This window comes from Panthera uncia, chromosome B4 (genome assembly GCF_023721935.1).
Source record: "Panthera uncia isolate 11264 chromosome B4, Puncia_PCG_1.0, whole genome shotgun sequence".
Classification (NCBI taxonomy): Eukaryota; Metazoa; Chordata; class Mammalia; order Carnivora; family Felidae; genus Panthera; species Panthera uncia.
Window position 1 is genome coordinate 124,540,134 of NC_064809.1, and position 17,569 is coordinate 124,557,702.

General features: G+C 40.7%; 1 long non-coding RNA gene across 2 annotated transcripts in view; it reads left to right on the forward strand.

Moving 5' to 3' along the window:
* Positions 1-17,569, forward strand: part of LOC125920343 (uncharacterized) — a 95,959-nt gene that overhangs the window by 6,961 nt on the left and 71,429 nt on the right. For both annotated transcript variants that reach the window (XR_007457028.1, XR_007457027.1), the window contains exon 2: positions 3,442-3,582. This is a non-coding gene — a long non-coding RNA (uncharacterized LOC125920343). The remainder of the gene's footprint in view (positions 1-3,441; positions 3,583-17,569) is intronic.

A 17,569-nucleotide genomic window follows, 5' to 3' on the forward strand; every position in this document is an offset into this window, starting at 1 on the left:
TGGCTCCACTGCCCTGGGGGATGGGGCTCCCCCTCCTGGCTTTCGAGCTCCTGAGAAAAGAGTAGAGTTTAACTTCTACCATTGACAGACCATTGCCTTCTCCAAAACGATCTCCATCCAGACATCAGGGAAATGACCATCATATTAAGTGAGAGGATCCATGCAAAAACACAGCTTGATCTAAAAACTGCTGTGTAAGAGTTAGGTATCATTTTCAGCACCATCACATAGGGGCTCATAAGTATTTGCTGAAAGAATGCATGCTTATGGCTTTTCCTTTCAGGGAAGGAATGAAGTAATAATAACAAAAGTTGGCCTTGGCATTACCAGAGACCTGTATTCAAACCCCAGCTTTATCATTTAAGTGGTGTGTGACCCTAAACAGTAACAATAATAATGGTAAAAATTGTGTGCACATGTACCAGCATCTGGTCTGGTGCTTCAACCTCTAATATCTTACTTAGTTCTTTCAATGACACTTTGAGATAGGATTAATATCCCCAATTTACAGATGGAGAAACTAAGGCTCAGAGGAGCTAAGAAACTCACTCAAAGTTGCACAGTTTATAGTGGCAAAACCAGGAATTAAACCCAGATCTACATTATTTCAGAAGCATTGCTCTTAAGTTTTTTGAAGGATTCCCTATCTGCTGAACTTCAGTTCTGCCTGTTTTTCAGAGTGATCATGGGGATCAGTTCTACTGTATACAACCTGTCCAGTAATCCAGAACCTAGATGTACATTTAAAGGCAGGTGGAGCACAGGAAACAGTAGTTTTTTACATGGAAGAGAGCAGAGGGAGATCTTTTATTAGTGATACTAAAATACACTTCTGTGCTTATGATTTATGTGATAGGGTCACGTCCTTATGGGCAGATAGGACCATGCATAAGGATTTTTGCCACCTCCAGATTCCCCATGAGGCTGCTGTATCAGCATTATATGAAAAGCACATTCTAGACAGGTGGAGTTATGAAATCTACAATGTGCTTCTCTGGCTGTGGCCACTGCTCCTGGTGTGAATATCTCTGATCATTCATTCATTTCTCCTCTGGGAACTGGCAATCTCCATCATCATGTTACCAGGCAACCAAAACAGCACCTGCATCAGGAGGTGAGCAAACCAATCAGGACGGTCAGGGGAGGAGTTTTACCTGGTTGGCCTCGGTGATGGAAAGAGGGCTCTCTGGGTTCACTCAGGACTATGGCTGCTGGAATCAGCATCAGAGCTGAAGGGAACTCCGGAAATTTGAAACCTCCCATTTTAGGTAGCTAAGTGGGGGCCTGGTTGTGTAGGAGTCAAGTCTTCAATGTCGCACAGCAACTCCAAGGCAGAATCAGGACAAGTCAGATCTGATCCCTAACAAAGTATTCCATCCCTTATACTTTACTGTCCTCATTTAAAAATCATTAATGGGGCACCATCTATATATTAGGCTCTCTGTGTAGTGGTGTGGGGGATGCAGAAGGCATGTAGACCATTCCTCAGTCATCTAACAGTTATGCTTATTATGCTTCCATATTTAGGGCAGTATAGCATAGTGGTTAAGGGCACAGGTCCCACAGTCAGAGCATAAAAGCCAGCTCAAGCACTTACCATTTATGGGAGAATTCAGGTTACTTAACCTTTCTGTGCTTCAAGTTTTCTCAAATAAAATGGTGCTAAGGATGAGATAAAAGAAATAACTTGATTGTGTTGTTGTTAAGCCTGTCCAAAGGAAGTTTCCATCAGTATTGGTCATCCTTGGTAAAAACATGTGGGGCACTTGAGCTTGGACTCTGGAACCAGGCACCTTGCCAGAGTTCAAGCCTTGACCCTCCCTTGCACTCATTACATGATCATTGCCAAGTGATTTAAAATGTCTATGCTTTAGTTTGCTTATCTATAAATGAGTATAGTAATAGACCCTCATAGGCTCATTATGGAGCTAAAATAATTTAATATACATAAAATGTTTAGAACAGTTTCTGGCACATAATAAGTGCTCTGTAAATTTTAGCTAATAGGATTCATCAACAAATATTTATTTGAGCTCTCAGGATGTACTAGGTACTGTCCTAGGAGCTGGGAGGTATAAAAATGAACAAAATAGACAAGTCTTTCTCAGCCATCATAGAACTATGTTTATTATTACACTTGTAATCATGTCCGTTTACTTCTCGACTCCTGCAGCTTAAAGGTGGGGCAAGTGTTTTATTCACAGTTGTATTATTACCTGTGTCTGGAAAAGGCCTGACAAGGGGTACATGTTCAGTAAATATTTGTTTCATGAGTGCCAGGCACTGCACTAGATATAGAACAGTTGTTCTCAGCCAGGGATGGTTTTGTTCTTCCAGGAAATATCGGACAATGTCTGGAGACATCTTTGATTCCTGTGACTTGGGGGAAGAGGGTAAGGTGACAGCGAGGCTACTGGCATCTAATGGATAGAGGCAAAGGATGCCGCTAAACATCCTACAGTGTCCAGGACAGCCTCTCACAACAAAGAATTACCCAGCTCCAATGTCCAGTGTGCCAAGGTTGAGAAATTCTGGTGTAGGAGAGAAACAAAACCTTATAAAGACTCCTTCCCTTCAGAAACTCATGGTCTAGCAGGACCATGATCACATAGCACACTGAGTGCTGTGTGGGAATCATGAGAGAGGACTCTGAGGACATACAGAAGAAGCAGCTGAACAGCAGAAACTTCTGGTGGAACTGATGTCTGAGCTGACTCTTCAAGGACATGTATTGTCTTCAGGCAAATTCTGTGTGCCCTGAAGGATGTTCCAGGGCTTGAAGAATGTGTGTGTGTGTGTGTGTGTGTGTGTGTGTGTGTGTGTTGGGGGGCAGGCAACATGCATAAAGTCTTAGAAGTAAGAGGGAGTTTGGTTTTAGTAAAATGGAAGAACCAGAGCAGGAAGCAGAGGCTTGTGTAGGAGGTCATGGGGAACCCTATGACACATAATGCGAATGTTGGGCATGATGTGGCCAGCCAGAATTTCCCAAAGTCTGTTCTCTAAGCACCAGTTATTTAAGATGTGCCCAAAAAGGGCCACAGTCAACTAAGAATGATAATGTGCTGAATATTACTTCCCCCCCTTTTTTTTTACTTATCCCCTCTTTTAGAGATTTAGAAGACTCATTAGTATCATAATCCTTTATTTAAAAAATCTGATTCAGGGACGCCAGGGTGGCTTAGTCAGCTGAGCGTCAGACTCTTGGTTTAGGCTCAGGTCATGATCTCATGGTTCGTGGGTTCAAGCCCTGCATTGGGCTCCGTGCTGTCAGTGTGGAGCCTGCTTGGGATTCCCTCTCTCTCTGCCCCTCCCCACTTATGTGTGCTCTCTCTCTCTCTCTCAAAATAAATAAATAAACTTAAAAAAATAAACTTGATTCATTTAACTTAATTTATCCCAGAGTCTTCCACAGTTATTTGACCATGAAAACTTCCTTTCTAGACATCTGTCTACATGGAGTCTACAGACCTTCTTTGGGAAGAGGAATCGTAGGCGAACTATTGACTTTCTTCAAGCAGTATCATGGCTGGATTTGTGTTTTAGGATAATCTCCTTGGCTCCTGTGTGGGGTAGATTCAGAAGGTAAGAAATATCTATGTGTATTGTTAAAGCACTTGTCAAGTTGATGTGACTTATTGACCGCTGGGCTGTCTCCCCCACTGGACCTGGTATAGCGAGCATACTTATTAATCATTGTGGCCCAGTGCCTAGCTCAGCTTGGCAGATAGTAAGCACTTCCATGCATTTTTTTGAATAAACGGATGTTGTTTTTAGTTAGGCACTGTACTAGCCACGGAGGCTGAGCAAATCAGATGCATTTCCTGTTGTCATGCAGTTAGCAGACTAGTGAGCATGTAGTAGGCACTTTATACATGTTTATGGACTGAGCAGATGATTACCATAAATAAGACAGGAAGTGGCAAGGATCATAATGGGGTGAGGCCTGGGAATCTGTATTTTAAGCTAGTTCCTTGGCTACTTCTGATGTCCAGGGGCTGGTATTTGGGAAGCACTATGCTGTCAATCACAGATGATGTGTCTTTGATTAGCCAGCTGACATCAAGGCCCCAACCTTCGGACACTGGCTGTTCCTGACTCTTGCCACTTGGGTCCTCAAAGCCCCTGGTCTCATTGCCCCTGAGCCACCACCATGCCTTTCCTGATCCTGCTAGAATCCTCTGAATTGAGCTTGGAGTGCTATGGGTCCTTTATAGCCCAAATCCTAATGGGAACCATCTCTAAACACTGAGTGAGATGTTTGCTTCTTGTTTCCGCCTCTCAGTACTCTTTCTGAAACACTCATGACTCCCTCATGCATTCCTGAGTCTACATGATTGTCTCTCAAAAGCTGCTTGAAGACAGCTATGTGGCAAAACCTATTTATGTTTTGATGTATGTTGTGTACACATTATAGCTCTATTTTGTTTTTGGTGTGAAATTAAAAAGAAGGAGGAGGAGGATGGGAGACAGCAGAAGGAGGAGGAGGAAGAAGAAGGGAGGAGGAAGAGAAGATTGCATGGTCTTTTAGGAGAGATTATGAGACTTTTCTTCATTTTGTCCTGAAAAGAGTTTACAATGGAAATGAAAACAAAAAAAAAAAAAGTCCCTGATTGACTAGTTTGTGACAGGTGGAATCATTGCTTTAATGGTCTGGTTAGAAAGGGAATAGTTGTGATTGCCTTAACTGGCAGTTCTGAAATTTTGGCATATGAGTAAGTTTCACCAGAATTATGTGAAAATGAAAAATCATGCCCAGGCCTCATCTGAGATCTTCTTAATCAGGGTCTCCACAGGTAAGGTGCAGGAATGTGCATTTCTAAAGATAGTCCCTAGAGATTCTGATATGTAATCTGACTAGCAGGTGCGGGGCTAAGGTTTGCTGGGTGATGGACTGCTTCCTAGCCAGGCACAGCCTTCTCCTCTCAGGAAGTCAGCTCTGATTCTCTCTGCCCAGCTCTAAGTCCACCATCCCAGACCACAATTTGTAACCCCAGATCCTTTTTCATTCTTTTGGGCCCTGCTTGTGCCAGGGAAGGCTGTTCACCATCCTGGCTGTCACACACTGGTCTAGGAAACCCCAGGTCTGGCTTCTGTTCTAGCTGCACTCCCCATGAGTCCCCAGCACAGACATTTCTGAGCAATTTTTCTTGCATCTGTCTCAAGGGATATGCGTTTCCTGTTCTTCGAGTTGTTAATTTCCCTGATGATGTAAGCATCATGTCAACTCTCATCCAATTTAAACAGGTCATCTATTGACTGCCTTTTCTTCCCCTTAGGAGTTAAAGGTGGTAGCGAAATGCCTCCTCCTTCTGCTCAAGAAAAGACTGAGGATTTGTTTTATTCCCTTTAAACGTTATTCCCAAAGTTTAAATAAAACTTGCTGATATTTTCTCACTTGCCTTCACCAACAATTTTTTTTTCAAAATTTTGAATGTATATTTATTTTTGAGAGGGAGAGAGACAGAGTGCAAGCAGGGGAGGGGCAGAGAGAGAGGGAGACATAGAATCTGAAGCAGGCTTCAGGCTCTGAGCTGTCAGCACAGAGCCTGACATGGGCTCGAACCCATGAACCGTGAGATCATGACCTGAGCTGAAGTTGGACACTCAACTGACTGAGCCACCCTGGTGCCCCCACCAACAAGTCTTTCTTTAGAAGAGCAAAGTGGTTTGCCTTTAATGGAATAAAGGGGCTTGCGTGTCCCAACCCACGTCTTTAGTGAGTGGGAGTGAAGTTCTAGACTGAAGTTTGCCTGTAAATAACCCTGATTACTGGACCGTGGGTTAATCTCTAAATAAAGTCATATTTTTGAAAGTCCAATCTAGCAATCAGAAGTAATTTTAAAGGAATTTTAAATGATACTTGGCCCTCTTGAGGACCAATAAAAGGAGTCCATTTTACAACCTAGAGCAACTCTCTAAGATCCCCTTCAATCCTCCTCTCCATTCTGTCTCACCCCCATGGGTGCTCCAGAATCCATCCTCATGAAATGCCTCAGACCCTAACACCCAGCCCCTATGGCTTTTATAGTTTTTTTCTCTTTTCCTTCCTTTTGGATCTCTAGACCTGTCTCTCCATTCACATTCTTTCAATTCTTCTGAACTTGTGTCATAAAACCCTAATAACAGGAATAGTAGGCCAAAACTCAACTAATTGCTGAAGAGTAAAAAAAAAAAACAAAAGGGTTTGAATGGGGGTGATGTAGAGCATATGGAGGCTGGGAACCTAGACATGCTGATAAATCTTGTGTCTTTCACGTGTGTGTTTGGGGGTATCATCTGTACTACATACAGATCATAGTCCCATAGACAGCCACTGTAATGATATTCCTATGGTATTCCTATAATTGTCCCACAGAGCTTGAGGACGTTTGGACCTCCTGTCTCTCCTAACTAGACGCTTCCTTACTGTGTCTCTCTCCCCTTCTCATCATAAACAAGCTCATTCAAGCTATTCCTATTATGTTTCTATGCTGTGAACTCATGTCAACAGGAAGGCATGGTGAGCTGGCTGAATCAACCAAGGTTGAGGTTAGCATTTGTAAATGTTAGGAGGAGAGGACAAAGCTTTGTTTCAAGCCTTCTTCCTCACTTTTCTTTAATGCCTGGGTCTCTTGCTCCTTCACTCCCACCGCCTCCCACCTTTCCTTTCCTTCCATAGAATTCACTCCTTCACACATCCTTGTGATGTAGAATAAAATATCTCTGATGAGATCTCCCCCCATACTGATGATCACAGTTATCAACTGCACAAAATGGCCTTAAGAAAAATATGTAAATGAAAAATAAGATATGGTTTCATAATAAGCAGATCTACAGAAGAGAAAAAAAAATCCTGTCTTTAGTCTTCTGTCTGGGAAGTTAGTAAAGGGGGTACCTACTCAAAGGGCCTAGCTACTTTATGTCTGGTTGGCATGTTCTCTATCTTGTGACATTTATTGAGCCCCTATTATGTGTCAGATATTGTTCTCAATGCTTTATACCTATTAAAATTTTCAATGTCATAACATCCTCATAAGATGGTTGTTGATACTATCCACATTTTACTGATGTGTAAATACAGGATCAGAGAGATTTAGATACTTGCCCAAAGTCGCTCAGCTTGTGACTGGTAGAGTCAGAATTTAAGCCAAACCACTGCTAGACCCTGAATTATTATCCATCTTTTAATCCAGGTAACTAGATTGATTCTTTTTGCTTTAATTTTTTTAAAAGATTTTATTTTTAAATAATCTCTACACCCAACATGAGGCTTGAACTCACAACCCCGAGATCAAGAGTTTTATGCTCTATCGGCATAGCTGGCTCAGCTAGCTATATTCCAGCACAATAATTATGTTTTTGTAGCCTGAGGAAGCAAAAGATGGGAAAGAGGGGAGGAATAGTAGCTAATCTATGCTAGATACAAGGTTTGAGGCCAATTCTGACTTCAGATCTCATGGCTTTTTAACATTTGGGCGGTTGAAGAAATTCATTGGCAGTGACAAGGTAAATCTTTATGCCAGTGTTTATGGAGATTTCCTTCATGCTTTTTCTATAAAAAAAATGTATTTCAGCCCCCTTAGGGGAGTAAGTCACCTGTGCCCCATTTCCTCTGCTTCTGCCTGCCACTGTTTTATACCATGTGGTGGCAAATTATCTCATTATTCCTCACAGTGCCCCAGTGAGGAATCACAAGTCAGACAGTCCTCATTATACAAAAGAGGTGACCGAGACTCAGAGGACTTGAGTAACTTTCCATGATTACATAGCTAGTACTTGAATAATTGTTGGAAGCATCTTGGAGGAGAAAGATTTAGGGTGATCCTTATTTATATCAATAGAGACTCCTTGAAGACCTTTGCACTGACTATTATAATAAATGTAGTCTTCAGTGATTAAATCTATAACTCTGTATTCCTTCACAGAGGCACATTCTTTTCCCTTTCAGCCTCTCATAGCTGCTTTAATGGAATGGGATTAGTGAAGCACGCAAATGGAAAGTTTTCCTTTCATGAGCTCTGAGAACTATCTACCTAAAATGTATCTTCCAGACAAGATGATGTCATCCAGATTAGACATGTCCTTAGAGACTGATAACATGCTTACTGGGAGTGAGTCACCTTCCTCTGGGATGTCAGAATTAGGTAGCATCAAATCTAATAAACACTGATAGGCCGGAAAGAATTCTAATGTACTCAATGATGTCAAAGAAATGCAGTGTCTGAATCAGGGTCGGTAGTAACTTGGATCTGTTTCTCCTCTAATGAACCTTGAAACTTGTTTCCACCCATGCTTTCAAATTCAAATATATTAGGAAGGATATAGGGGATAGGAGATAGTAAATAACAATATTAGGAAATGAATCTTCCTAACTGATTAAATAAGGATTCTTCTGGAGCTAAAACCAGAGTACCTGACTTCTTTCTTGATTCCTGTTTAAGGAATTGTCACTGCATGCCATACGCGTGTCACTGAATATATACACAATTTTTCTGCTTGGTGATACCAATACACTTGAGATGAATTATAACTAGATTAGTTCTAGGAACTTAGTTCTTGGCTTCAGATGTGTGGCCTCGTGGATGCAAATTTCCCTCTCTGTTCCAGGGACTTGTATTTGGTAATTTCTAGGATTCTTCCTAAGATCTTTCTGGATATTTAATTTGTGTGTGTGTGTGTGTGTGTGTGTGTGTGTGTGTGTTCTGAAATATCAAATCTTTATGAATTCTGAGAGGAAGGATGTTCCTAATTCTAATAGGTTTTGTCTGCTGTCCCTGGTGCTGAATTGTTCAAGACATTAGGGTTCCAAATGTGTATATTTTCAGCTGGTAGGGGAAAGGTAAAAGAAATAAAACCAAATGTTTAGACTTCATAAAGACTTATAGACCTGGAAATAGTATTATCCATATGAACAAAATGAACATGTACAAACCTAAAAGAAACAAATATATATTAAGTATATTAAATATTTGTGAGGGAAAGACTCTGTGTCTCTATTTTTTAGTAATATATCTCAGAGTGGGTTGGTACTTAGCCCAGAGTAGATTCTCAGTGAATATATTTTGAGTGAATAGTGAATAAATTCAGGCATAGTGCTCAAAAGAAGTGAAGATAGAGTTAATGCTCAAAAATGGGAGCTCTACTCCCAAATATATAAAACAATTAATCACAAACTTAAGCAACCTTATTGATAAGAATGTGGTAATTTTAGGGGACATTAATACCCCACTGACAGCAATGGATTGATCGTCTAGACACAGGATCAATAAAGAAACAAGGGCCCTGAATGACACATTGGATCAGATGGACTTGACAGATATATTTAGAACTCTGCATCCCAAAGCAACAGAATATACTTTCTTCTCAAGTGCACATGGAACATTCTCCAAGATAGATTACATACTGGGTCACAAAACAGCCCTTCATAAGTATCAAAGAATTGAGATCGTACCATGCACACTTTCAGACCACAGTGCTATGAAACTTGAAATCAACCACAGGAAAAAGTCTGGAAAACCTCCAAAAGCATGGAGGTTAAAGAACACCTTACCAAAGAATGAATGGGTCAACCAGGCAATTAGAGAAGAAATTTAAAAATATATGGAAACAGGGGCGCCTGGGTGGCTCAGTTGGTTGAGCATCCGACTTCAGCTCAGGTCATGATCTCGCGGTCCGTGAGTTCGAGCCCCACGTCGGGCTCTGTGCTGACAGCTCAGAGCCTGGAGCCTGTTTCGGATTCTGTGTCTCCCTCTCTCTGACCCTCCCCCATTCATGCTCTGTCTCTCTCTGTAAAAAAAATAAATAAAAGTTAAAAAAATAAAAAATAAATAAAATAAAAATATATGGAACAAATGAAAATGAAAATACAACAATCTAAATGCTTTGGGATGCAGCGAAGGCAGTCCTGAGAGGAAAATACATTGCAATCCAGGCCTATCTCAAGAAACAAGAAAAATCCCAAATACATAATCTAATAGCACTCCTAAAGGAAATAGAAGCAGAACAGCAAAGATACCATAAACCCAGCAGAAGAAGAGAAATAATAAAGATCAGAGCAGAAATAAACAATATAGAATCTAAAAAACACTGTAGAGCAGATCAATGAAACCAAGAGTTGGTTTTTTGAAAAAATAGACAAAATTGATAAACCTCTAGCCAGGCTTCTCCAAAAAAAAAAAAAAAAAAAAAAGGAAAGAGGACCCAAATAGATAAAATCATGAATTAAAATGGAATTATTACAACCAATCCCTCAGAAATACAAGCAATTATCAGGGAATACTATGAAACATTATATGCCAACAAACTGGACAACCTGGAAGAAATGGATAAATTGCTAAGCACCCACACACTTCCAAAACTCAAACAGGAAGAAATAGAAAATTTGAACAGACCCATAACCAGCGAAGAAATTGAATCAGTTATCAAAAATCTCCCAACAAGTAAGAGTCCAGGACCAGATGGCTTCCCTGGGGAATTCTACCAGACATTTAAAGCAGAGATAATACCTATCCTTCTCAAGCTGTTCCAAAAAATAGAAAGGGAAGGAAAACTTCCAGACTCATTCTCTGAAGCCAGCATTACTTTGATTCCCAAACCAGACAGAGACCCAGCAAAAAAAGAGAACTACAGGCCAATATCCCTGATGAATATGGATGCAAAAATTCTCAACAATATACTCGCAAATGGAATTCAACAGCATATAAAAAGAATTATTCACCATGATCAAGTGGGGTTCATTCCTGGGCTGTAGGGCTGGTTCAATGTTCGCAAATCAACCAGTGTGATACATCACATTAATAAAAGAGAAGATAAGACCCATATGATCCTGTCAATCAATGCAGAAAAAGCATTTGACAAAATTCAGCATCCTTTCTTGATAAAAACCCTCGAGAAAGTCAGGATAGAAGGAACATACTTAAACATCATAAAAGCCATTTATGAAAAGTCCACAGCTAATATCATCCTCAATGGGGAAAAACTGAGAGCTTTCCCCCTGAGATCAGGAACACGACAGGGATGTCCACTCTCACCGCTGTTGTTTAACGTAGTGTTGGAAGTTCTAGCATCACAGACAACAAAAGGGAATCAAAGGCATCAAAATTGGCAAAGATGAAGTCAAGCTTTCACTTTTTGCAGATGACATGATACTATACATGGAAAACCCAAGAGACTCCACCAAAAGTCTGCTGGAACTGATACATGAATTCAGCAAAGTCACAGGATACAAAATCAATGTACAGAAATCAGTTGCATTCTTATACACTAATAACGAAGCAACAGAAAGACAAATAAAGAAACTGATCCCATTCACAATTGCACCAAGAATCATAAAACACCTAGGAATACACCTAACAAAAGAAGTAAAATATCTGTATGCTGAAAACTATAGAAAGCTTATGAAGGAATTTGAAGAAGATGCAAAGAAATGGAAAAACATTCCGTGCTCATGGATTGGAAGAATAAATATTGTTAAAATGTCGATCCTACCCAAAGCAATCTACACATTCAATGCAATCCCAATCAAAATTGCACCAGCATTCTTCTCGAAACTAGAACAAGCAATTCTAAAATTTGTATGGAACCACACAAGACCCCAAAGAGCCAAAGTAATATTGAAGAAGACCAAAGCTGGAGGCATCACAATCCCAGACTTAAGCCTCTACTACAAAGCTGTAATCATCAAGACAGCATGGTATTGGCACAAAAACAGACACATAGACCAATGGAATAGAATAGAGACTCCAGAATTGGACCCACAAAAGTATGGCCAACTAATCTTTGACAAAGCAGGAAAGAATATTCAATGGAAAAAAGGTAGTCTCTACAAATGGTGCTGGGAGAGCTGGACAGCAACATGCAGAAGAATGAAACTAGACCACTTTCTTACACCATTCACAAAAGTAAACTCAAAATGGATGAAGGACCTGAATGTGAGACAGGAAACCATCAAAGCCCTAGAGGAGAAAGCAGGAAAAAACCTCTCTGTCCTCAGCTACAGCAATTCCTTAATTGAGACATCTCCAAAGACAAGGGAAGTAAAAGCAAAAATGAACTATTGGGACCTCATGAAGATAAAAAGCTTCTGCACTGCAAAGGAAACAATCACAAAACTAAAAGGCAGCCAACAGAATGGGAAAAGATATTTGCAAGTGACATATCAGACAAAGGGCTAGTATCCAAAATCTATAAAGAACTCACCAAACTCCACACCCGAAAAAGAAATAATCCAGTGAAGAAATGGGCAGAAGACATGAATAGACACTTCTCTAAAGAAGACATCCAGATGGCCAACAGGCACATGAAAAGATGCTCAACGTCACTCCTCATCAGAGAACTACAAATCAAAACCACACTGAGATATCACCTCATGCTGGTCAGCGTGGCCAAAATGAACAAATCAGGAGACTATAGATGCTGGAGAGGATGTGGAGAAACGGGAACCCTCTTGCACTGTTGGTGGGAATGCAAACTGGTGCAGCCGCTCTGGAAATCAGTGTGGAGGTTCCTCAAAAAATTAAAACTAGGTCTACCCTATGACCCAGCAATAGCACTGCTAGGAATTTACCCAAGGGATACAGGAGTGCTGATGCATAGGGGCCCTTGTACCCCAATGTTTATAGCAGCACTTTCAACAATAGCCAAATGATGGAAAGAGCCTAAGTGTCCATCAACTGATGAATGGATAAAGAAGTTGTGGTTTATATACACAATGGAATACTACTTGGCAATGAGAAAGAATGAAATATGGCCTTTGGTAGCAACGTGGATGGAACTGGAGAGTGTTATGCTAAGTGAAATAAGTCATACAGAGAAAGACAGATACCATATGTTTTCACTCTTATGTGCATCCTGAGAAACTTAACAGAAGACTATGGGGGAGGGGAAGAGGGAAAAAAGTTACAGAGAGGGAAGAAGGCAAACTATAAGAGACTCATGGGAACTGAGAATAGACTGAGGGTTGGTGGGGGGTGGAAGGGAGGGGAAAGTGGGTGATGGGCATTGAGGAGGGCACCTGTTGGGATGAGGACTGGGTGTTGTATGGAAACCAATTTGACAATAAATTTCATATTAAAAAGTAAAAATAAAAAAATAAAAATCCTTGATAGAAGTGAGGAAAGTAATGGGAGCTCTAAATTCAGACTCTCAGAGTTCACATCCTGGTATGCTACTCACTAGCTGTGTGACCCTGGACAAGTTGCTTCATCACTACCTGGTAATACTATCTCAAAGGCTATTAGGAGGACAAAAGAGTTAATATACAGGGGTGCCTGGGTTGCTCAGCCGGTTGAGCATCCAACTCTTGATTTCGGCTAAGGTCATGATCCCAGAGTAGTGGGATCAAGCCCTGTGTCAGGCTCCATGTTTAGCATGGAGCCTGCTTAAAATTTTCTCTCTCTCCCTCTGCCCTTCTTCTCTGCTTGCATGCTTTCTCTGTCTTTCTCAAATTAAAAAAAAAAAAGAGTTAATACACAAAAGCTGTTCAAAACTGAACCTGTAACATTGAAAGTGCTCTGCATTATTATTTTTTTAATTTTTTAATGTTTATTTATGTTTGAGAGAGAGAGAGACAGAGACAGAGAGACAGAGTACAAGCAGGGGAGGGGCAGAGAGAGGGAGATACAGAATCTGAAACAGACTCCAGGCTCTGAGCTGTCAGCACAGAGCCCAACGTGGGGCTCGAACTCAGGAACCATGAGATCATGACCTGAGCTGAAGTCGGATGCTTAACCGACTGAGCCACCCAGGCTCTCCTTTATTTTTCGTAAATTTTTTAAAAATGTTTGTTTATTTGAAAGTGCTATGCGTTATTATTGTTATTATACTTCTTTTCATTCCTTTTGTCGAGGATATTTATGAATAATATATTCTAGACACATAATAATTAAAATTTATTGTGAGATTATTATGCAAGAAACATTTTAATTGACTAATTCCTTACGACAGTACCATGATCTAAGCGCTATTATTATCTCCATTATAAAGTGAGGAACCTAAGTAACTTTCCCATGGCCCCATAGCAATTTTAAAACTAAGATTTGAACCTAGGCTATCTAGACCCAAAATCTGAACCCTTAAACACAACACTTTACTGCTTCTCAATATTTTTGATATCCCAAGTTGGTCATATGGAGGGCAGTCTGTGTCTGGAAGCAGCATTTTCTGTAGATGAGAAGGTAATGGCTCAAAGAGAGTTCGCAGGCTCAAAGATTTTTTTAAGCTAAAAATCTTCCTTCAGTATTGAGCCATACTACTAACCTCACAGAAAACATGATGAATTTCCAACATTTCTGTCTTTTTTCCTTGAGGAGATAGGAAGGGAAGGGGTATTTTTTCCATTCCTTTTCCAATGAACACAATTAGCATGTCGATCCTAAACATATGCTGTGTATATCTTATCACTAATCTTGACACAGAGATTAGCACATGTTGTGCTTTTTGACTGACTGTCTTCACCTCTAGTCCAGCTATTAAAATAATTTCAATGACCCATTTTTAGTTTATTGGGTCAATATTGTAAACTTGAATACTGAATATTCTTCACCTGAAATTCTGCTTGCATGCTGAGTATAATAAATTGTAGTTCATGTCCAATGAGGATGGATGTGCTTTTACACCATTGTTTTGTTTCCATTTCTTTTCGAAACGAGGTTCTTTTTCAGAGATATCTGAATTGCATGTACTATTTTCAATTTGCAGTAGGAGACTGGCATATAAAAGAAATAATGAAAGCTACATTATTATGGTCCCGGAAGATAACTGGTAATGGTGTAATCAATTTTCTCAGGGTTATTTCTTTTTTCCCCATTTTTGACTGCTCAACCTCCATCCATCTGAATGGAAAATGTTAAGCACGTGCTGATTGCTGTTGGGCATGTACTAAATTACTAGAGTATAGCGGCTTTACAGATAGATTGGTTTATACCCCTTAGTCTGCCAAGTTGTCATCATTTAGCCTTGTTCATCTGAGCTATTTTCTTTTTAGTCAGTGATAGGCATGGCTATAATGCACCTTCACTGTGACATGTACCAGGATGCTCAGGCAGAAGGAGCTAACATTTATTAAGCATACACTCATTAACTTATTACGTTCCAGGATCCAGGTTAAGTTCTTTGCTACATCATTTCATTTAATCCATGCAGTGACCCATTAAGGTTCATACGGTTATTGTTCCCATTGTATAGACACACAAACTGAGGCACACACACAAAAAAACCCACAAACATTCCCATGGTCATACCTGTGAGTTATGAAAATTGATGGCTGGTATTTGAGGCTAAGTGGTCTGACTCCAGAGTCTATACTCTCCATTGCTATGTTCTACTGTTTTCTATGTGCTCATGGTTTTCAAATCCTTGCACGTCAACTCATTAACAATAAATTAGCTTTTATTTTGTGCCAGGTAATGTGCCAGATACCAAAGATGCTAAGATTATTAAGATGTAGTCTCTAAGGCACTCATGGCTTAATGTGAAATTTATTGTAATCAAGGCATAGAGTTCACAGAAGAGAAAGTAAAGAAAGAAAACCTCCCTCAAATGGGAGGATGGGATTAGAACTCAGAGCCAGCTCCACAGTGAGATGGTCCTGGATGCAAGTTTTAAAAATTCACAGGAAACAGCACATGCAAAGGCATGGAAGTATGAGACAGGTGAGAGTAACTCATAGTGATTGGAAGCACGGACCCTGGAGCCCAACTGCTTGGATTTGAATCCTGGCTCTACCTCGTGACTGGTGGCAAACTCCTTAGCTTTTCTGTGCCTCAGTTTCTCATCTATACAAGAAGGATGGCAAAACTTGTAACTCCCTGATAGTGCAGTGGGATTAAATGGGTTAAGGTCCACAAATCACTCAGAGAAGGGCCTGGCATATTTATTTAAAAAGCACACCATAGTAGTTAGTTATCACTCTTATTACCCACAACCTTTATTATTTTTGGTGCCTGTTCCTCCTTGTTATATGAAAGATCATACCAACTAGACTGGACCACACACTGTCATCTCCTTTCAAGCCTGTCCCAGCTTTCCAGAGGCATCAACTGTTACCAAACCAAGTTTCCTCACAAAACAAATTGGCAAGAAGTGGCCTTCCTCTCCTTTCAAACCTTGAACTGTCTGTTCTGCTGAGGATATCCCAGGCAATTAGTGCTTCTTGGAAATTTCCATTCAAGGCACAGTTTCACTCTGGGCCACAAGGAAAGAAGGAGAGGAAAGGATGGATGCTCTGCTGGAGGAAAAATCCATTAAAACGAGTCACTGCCCTTCTCCCCAAACTGAAATCATTGGCCAGAGTGACCCGCTCTGGCCAATGCTCAGGAACTTGTCTTCAGGAGAAGCCATTCTCCTAGTACTAGGTTTCTTAGGACCAGAGGCAGCTGGCAGGTAGGGATAAGACTTCTGCTTATCCCTTCTCCTTCTCAAATGTTCTTTTGTAGATCGTAGAGTAACATTTTCGTAGGTGAAAATCCTGTCATAATCCTACTCAGAAAACCTGAGTTCCAGTCCTAGGTTTAATCTTAACTAAGTAATAATAATTATAAGCACTTATGTCGTGCTTACCATGTGCCAGACAGCGTTCTACACAGGATACTTTCATCAACTCATTTTTTGAAGGTTTTTTTTATGTAAAAAAAATTTTTTTAATGTTTATTTATTTTTGGGAGACAGAGAGACAGAGTAAGGGAGGGTCAGAAAGAGAGGGAGATACAGAATCTGAAGCAGGCTTCAGGCTCTGATCCTTTAGCACAGAGCCCGACGCAGGGCTTGAACCCACAAAGCACAGGATCATGACCTGGGCTGAAGTCGGACGCTCAACTGAGTGAGCCACCCAGGCACCCCAAAGACATCTTTTTTTTAAGTTTATGTTTCAGAGAGAGAGAGAGAGAGAGAGAGAGAGAGAGAGAGAGAATGAGCTGAGAGGGGCAGAGAGAGGGAAGCACAATCCAAAGCAGGCTCCAGGTTCTAAGCTGTCAGCATGGAGCCCGATGTGGAGCTTGAACTCACAAACTGTGAGATCATGACCTGAACCAAAGTCTAGATGCTCAACAGACTGAGCCACCCAGGTGCCCATCATCAACTCATTTAATCCTCAGAAGAGCTTAGTGATTTGGTATATATATTGGTCAGGGTAAACTAGTTATGCTGTGATAACAAACAAATCTCAGTGGTTTGTTTCTAACTCATGTATGTTCGTTGTAGGTCCATGGGAATTTTGTTCCACACTATGTTTACCCCAGGATTCATGCTAATAGAGAAATCTCCATCTGGAATGTTTCACATTTCATGTCAGGGAGAAGAAAAGGACAGATTACGCATTGGCTCTTAAAAACTCTCATATTGGGGCGCCTGGGTGGCTCAGTCGGTTAAGCGTCCGACTTCAGCTCAGGTCACGATCTTGCAGTCAATGAGTTCGAGCCCTGCGTTGGGCTCTGGGCTGATGGCTCAGAGCCTGGAGCCTGCTTCCGTTTCTGTGTCTCCCTCTCTCTCTGCCTCTCCCCCGTTCATGCTCTGTCTCTCTCTGTCTCAAAAATAGATAAACGTTAAAAAAAAATTTTTTTTTAAAAAAACTCTCATATGGAAACGACACAGTTAC